Source organism: Punica granatum, chromosome 1 (assembly GCF_007655135.1).
Source record: "Punica granatum isolate Tunisia-2019 chromosome 1, ASM765513v2, whole genome shotgun sequence".
NCBI lineage: Eukaryota > Viridiplantae > Streptophyta > Magnoliopsida > Myrtales > Lythraceae > Punica > Punica granatum.
In genome coordinates, this window is record NC_045127.1 from 2658910 (window position 1) to 2664909 (window position 6000).

The window sequence follows — 6000 nt, forward strand, 5'->3', positions numbered from 1 at the left end:
TTTATAGACATCAAGAATTTGGTAATAATTCATGGAAACTTCATACTCCATCGAGAAAAGGCACTTTAACCCGGAACCACTGGATTGGAGTTGGCACCTATCTATTAAATGAGGTAGGCCTAATCTTACGTAGGTAGGATCTTAGCCATCATACTTATGGGAAATCAGAAATTTTTAACTAATCTTATATCAGTGAAAAAATACTAATAAAATTAAAAGATGAAATCAAGTATTAATTACAATTGCATAATTGTGAATTGTGAGGCGGAACATTTTTTTTTCTTTTTTCCCCGGTTTTTCTATTATTCAATGTAAATAGATAATAAATAATTAATAAATAATTAAATGTGAAGGAATACACCAGTTGGTACTAGAATCCAAGGAGGAAACTGCCACCAACAATCCAACGTTTATGTCCGTATTTACACTATATCTTATGGGGACCAGCCTTTTCTGCTTGCTATCTTCTTCTTTTAATCCCATTGTATTTCTTTAACCATGTTATTCGGAAGTTAAATAGGTTCCGATTAATCCAATTAAGATGGAATGGCTCACTAAGAGGTAAAGCTCTCATAGCGAATTTTTATTTAGGAGAAACAAGCGTTGAACCGCTTGAATCAATCCACGTTGATTATTTGCTTCATATTCTTTACTTCGAAACAAGAGACAACATATTTCTTTTTCTTTTTTTTTTCCCTTTCTTTTTAAGATTACAAGATATCATCCATCATCAATAGGTTGAGTATGAATTTTTATTTGAACGTCAATTAAACTTGGATCACAAGATACTTCTAGCAATTTTATCCAATGCCATCACCAGAGATGAAGTCCATGTACTCCTAAACCACCCCCTTGTAGTTACAAAACGTGGATATTCTAATCTCATGACATGAGACAGTTTAATATATTTTTTATGGGATAATATATTTCTCCCGTGGCTCAAGCTTCTACATTTATCAAACAATCTATATGATAATTTTGTATCAGAAGATTATACGCGTGCGGGTCTCAATCAAGATAAACTGTGCCTGGGATAGATTGTAAACAGTTCTTATATGTACCTATTCATTTTTGTCTCATTAAATAAGCTGACTAAATATTTTGCATACTAAAGGCAGGATGTTGATACTCATCCCAGGTCATCTAATTTCACCGACTGCTCGAATGCTATGTTAATATCCATGATGCAACCGATTTGGTCCCAATGAATTAACAATAAACTGCGATTATGACATACCGCGGGGAAGATACGCAACGAGGATCTTATGCAGGGACGGAGCGACATTCAACTCAGCAGGGGCACCTACCCACCCTGAATTTTAACTTCTTTGAATTTCGCCCTCGTATTACTATTATTTTGCACCCGATAAAAGAAATCTTTATGCATTATACGTATTAAGTCATTATTCTTGAACCCACTGGCAAAAAAAATAAAAATCATGGCCCCGTCCCAGTTCCTATGGATGAGGATAATTCCGCAGTCCTACGATGATGTATCGTTCATTAGCCTCTCGAGGCCATCGAATCGATGTGTAGGCTACTTCAAAGTGTTAATCCGGCGGTTTAAAGTGAGAGCTGCTTAACCGGATAATTTCACGAGGAATGATGGGGGAGTCAAAGGGGGTACGAAAAGACAAGTGTTTGGTCCAACTGACAGTAGCTGAGACGTCCTCGTGCCATCTCGATCTCGCTGCCACAGATTGTGGGACACGTGCGTGCTCTATGACAATACGAAGACCGGGAAAATTCTACATAAACCGACAAATTAGATAACAAGACAAGCTCTTTTATGATTTTATGAGTTTGCAGCCAGCCTCGGATATCAACCCGATTGATTTTACAATTTTATTTTAAAATTTTAATTTTAATTTTAATTTTAACTGTATTTACTATACAATAAAGATCAACTCTTCTAATTTAAAAAGATGAGTCTTATATATAAACTCACATACAATTTCATTATACTCAATTTAATTTTTAATATTAAATTCTCTCTACTATTCATTACTTTTTCAACAACACAATCACCACTTTCTCTTAACTATTCATTACTTTTTCATATTTTTTTATCATAATTCAACAACACAATCATTACAACCCAATTAAAATCAAAACTTAACTTTACTTAACTCTAAAACCAAATACACCAACACTGACTTCGAAATCATGTCACCCGAAAGAAATTTTGATGTTAGATACAGGGCGTGGGCGTGGTAATTTCTTAATTTTACATACTTTTAACGGAGAAGTTATTAAATGATCCTATCTTGTCATGTGACGTAAAAAAACATCAATTAAATTATATAAAATTAGGAATTTGATATTAATCACTCAAATAATTGTTATAATTATTCTTTATTGAAGGATTCTTATTGATTCTTTCTCATCGCTTCTTCTCACCGCGTCATTTGAAATAAGATCATTTAGAATTTTCTCGTTTTAGCTGGTTATTTTATTCGAGTTTTGGACCTCTACAATGCATGAGAAGGCCATTATTAAGTTGCCCTTAGTGATCATTAGGATTATACTGAATCATAGTAAGAAAAACTGAACTGGCCGCATACTAAGTAATCCGAATCTATGTTCATGATTGAATTATACTGGACAATATGCCATCGCACATTCATAAAATTTTTACATTCCTGGGTACTAAGTAAATTATTGGCCGAGGGATATTTCCCTCGCTAAACCTTATTCTCGAGGGATATTCAGCGAGGGATTTGGCCCTCGCTAATCACTTGTTTTTTAGTAGTGTATGTAGGCAGTTGGAATAGTTTGAGCCTAATTTAATAATAAATTTATCTTTCTTAAGTAGTATATTGTATGTATACTTGTAGTCAGGGGCGAAGCCAATTAATTGGTATGGAGGCAATTGCCCCCCTGAACTTTGAATTTTTTTAAAATTTTGTCCCAAAATTATGTAAAATTAGTATATTACTTCTCTGAAAAAATATATTTATATACTATTTATATAAAGTAATATTTTTGCCCCACTTGATGAAAAATTCTGGCCCCGCTACATGGTAAAGGTGGTTGTTTCGAATTCAAATTGTCCTAGCCACTATAGTATATTTATATTGTTATTTCTGGAGGGCTTAGATCGGTTATAATATTTTACAGAATAATCTGAGTAATTTGGAGGGGAACTAATTAGTTCCTAGGATTCCCGCACATCCAAATCCGTCCACAAAACTGGCCCGATGCGTGGCCCTGACCCTTGAGTTGAGCTCTATCGCATCGTGGAGATAGTAAATCAGATCGCACAACACTGATCAATATCATTAAGTCGTAGTTTCCCATCGGTAAAACACTTTGCATTTCCCTCAAATGAATGAATTAATGAATCGGGAAGTCTAATGTATCATTACAGATCTTTCTGCAAGCAAAAGTCAGTCAACAAAACATGGCAAAAGATCTCTAGCTAAAAAAAAATAAAAATGAGAAAGGCAAGTCACGACACAGAGGCAGTCCTATATCATCTTCTCTTCTTTTCTTTTCTTTTTTTTTTTTCTCTTTTTTCCCGCTTGAACGCAGGCAGACCATAATTATGTACTGTGTAGGAAAAATAATGGAGCAGAAAGGTGGTCTGTGGTCTCCCAATCCTACTTTGGAGAAATATTATTCCATCTGCAACACGAGGGGAATGATTGATATTAAAAGAAGTTAAATGGTCCAAAAGTAGAAATAGATTATCGTGTTGAGTGCTCCCAAAGGTAAAAGTAGAGGTACCAAACGTGTGTTTTCTAATGCATGTCAAAATCATGGAATTCCATAATTATGTCTTCTATTTACCATCATTTCTTATCATAACACTATCTAAAATAGTAATTAACCGAATCACAATATCAAATTCTCCTATAAAAAGAACTAATAATAATACTTACATAATGAAATAATCCATAAACTGTTGTGACAAGATATCTATAACACGAGATGAGAGAACATAGAAAAATAAATCGAACACCAAATATACGACCCTCAATGGAGAAACATTAACGGACAGAGCATGAGAATCTACTAGATCGATAAATAAGATATTACAGCTCTCAGAGATGTCTCTCAATTCCAGTCCCATTACAAAATCCAATCCCAAAGAGTCTAATCCGATCTCTCAATTTTCTCCATCCTCTCACTCTAAATTGAGACTCCAAGAAGATAAATCAGAGAATTTATCAAGAAGAACATTCACCGACCTCGTGATTCCAGACTCTCTCACCGGCCTCCAAGGACCTAGGGTTTCGCACCATCGAGGCACATTTCACAACTCGTATAAAACCCTATATATAGGTTTATACGAGAATATATCATAAATCTCTAGAGATATCATAATATCTCTCTTAGAATATTTCTTAGGATATTTCCTCTTATGAGGTTACAAGAAATCCCGAAAATATAAAAAACAATATTTTCCAACAATTTCTTCCTCGCTTTGAGTCTTAGAGTTTTCGCAATCTGAGCTTAATGCAAGACAATCTCCAACAAATCTCCACCTTAGCTTGCATTAAGCCAAGCACTGCAACAGTCCGTCTTGACTCACCTACTATGTCATGGCCCTCACCGAGCTCCACCTTGTCCAACGCTATCACTCCGCTCCAATCCAAACCACCCTTGGACTTCTTCGAGGTGCCGGGCTTCCTCAGCTTTTGTGTGGTGCACCCTCCAAAGTTGAACATTTTGTTCAAGTCGAATTCCCGACTTCATAAGTACATGAGATCACTAACTCCGTAAGCCCGAAACGTCTCATCGATCTCATTTGCTCACCCACCTGCCTTTTGCACGTTTACAATTCAGTAGAGATTTGGCCTCCATTCAAATCATCCCGACTGAATATCCTCTACGCCAGGCTGAGTATTCAGAGCTTTCTCCCAAGCTCCACCTTTTCCACTGCTGTATGGGTTAAGGCTATTAGGACTTCTCCTTCTAGCACTCCCTTCAACTCGATCTGCCATCACTCGTTGTTGCTTGATCCATCGACCTTCTCAAACTTGAAACTCGCAAACGACATCTTCAGGATCCAATCCACTCCTAGCTCTGATACCAATTGTTGTGATAAGATGCCTATAGCAAGAGATGAGATAACGGAGAAAAATAAATCAAACATTAGATATACGTGGTAAAACCCTCAACGGAGAAATATCCACGGAAAGAGTAGAAGAATCCACTAGATCAATAAATATGAGATTACAGCCCTCAGAGATGTCTCTCAATCCCAGCCCCCTTACAAACCCAATCCCGATAAGAATCTAACATGATCTCTCAATTCTCTCCATCCTCTCACTCTAAATCGAGAATTCAAGAAGATAATCCAGAGAATTTCTCAAGAGGATCACACCATCATTGACCCGTGATTCCAAACTCTCTCTCTCACCATCCCCTAAGGGACTAGGGTTTAACGGCATTGATGCACATTTCACAACTCATATAGTAGAGAATATATCCTAAATCTCTTGAGATATCATGATATCTCTCATAGAATATTTCCTAGGATATTTCCTCTTATGAGGTTACAAGAAATTCCGAAAATATAGGAAATTTTTTTTTCTCCCAATTGCTTCCTCGCTCTGGGTCTTAGAGTTTCCACAGTCCGAGCTTAATGCAAGACAATATCCAACAGAAATGTTGAGTAATTTACCATTTATTTCATTATGAGAAGGATTGTGAGGATATTAAGATTGATTATTAATATGAGATATTAATGCCCAGTTTGGTTTCATCATATTATTTTAGAATCACAATTCTAATTTAACTTTATTCACTACAAAACAAAATAACTCGTACAAAGTTAAAGAGTGGGTCCCATTTATACTACTTTTTTCCACAACAAAACAACATAATTCATACAAAGTCAAAGGGTTGGCCCCATTTATACCACTATTTTTCAAAATCAAAATCTGATTTTAAAATCCTATTATGAAATCAAACGCAACATAACATTCGAGAATGGAAAAGGAGAGTTGAATTTAATGATTTATACGTATACAGTACAACCCTCCCAAGATG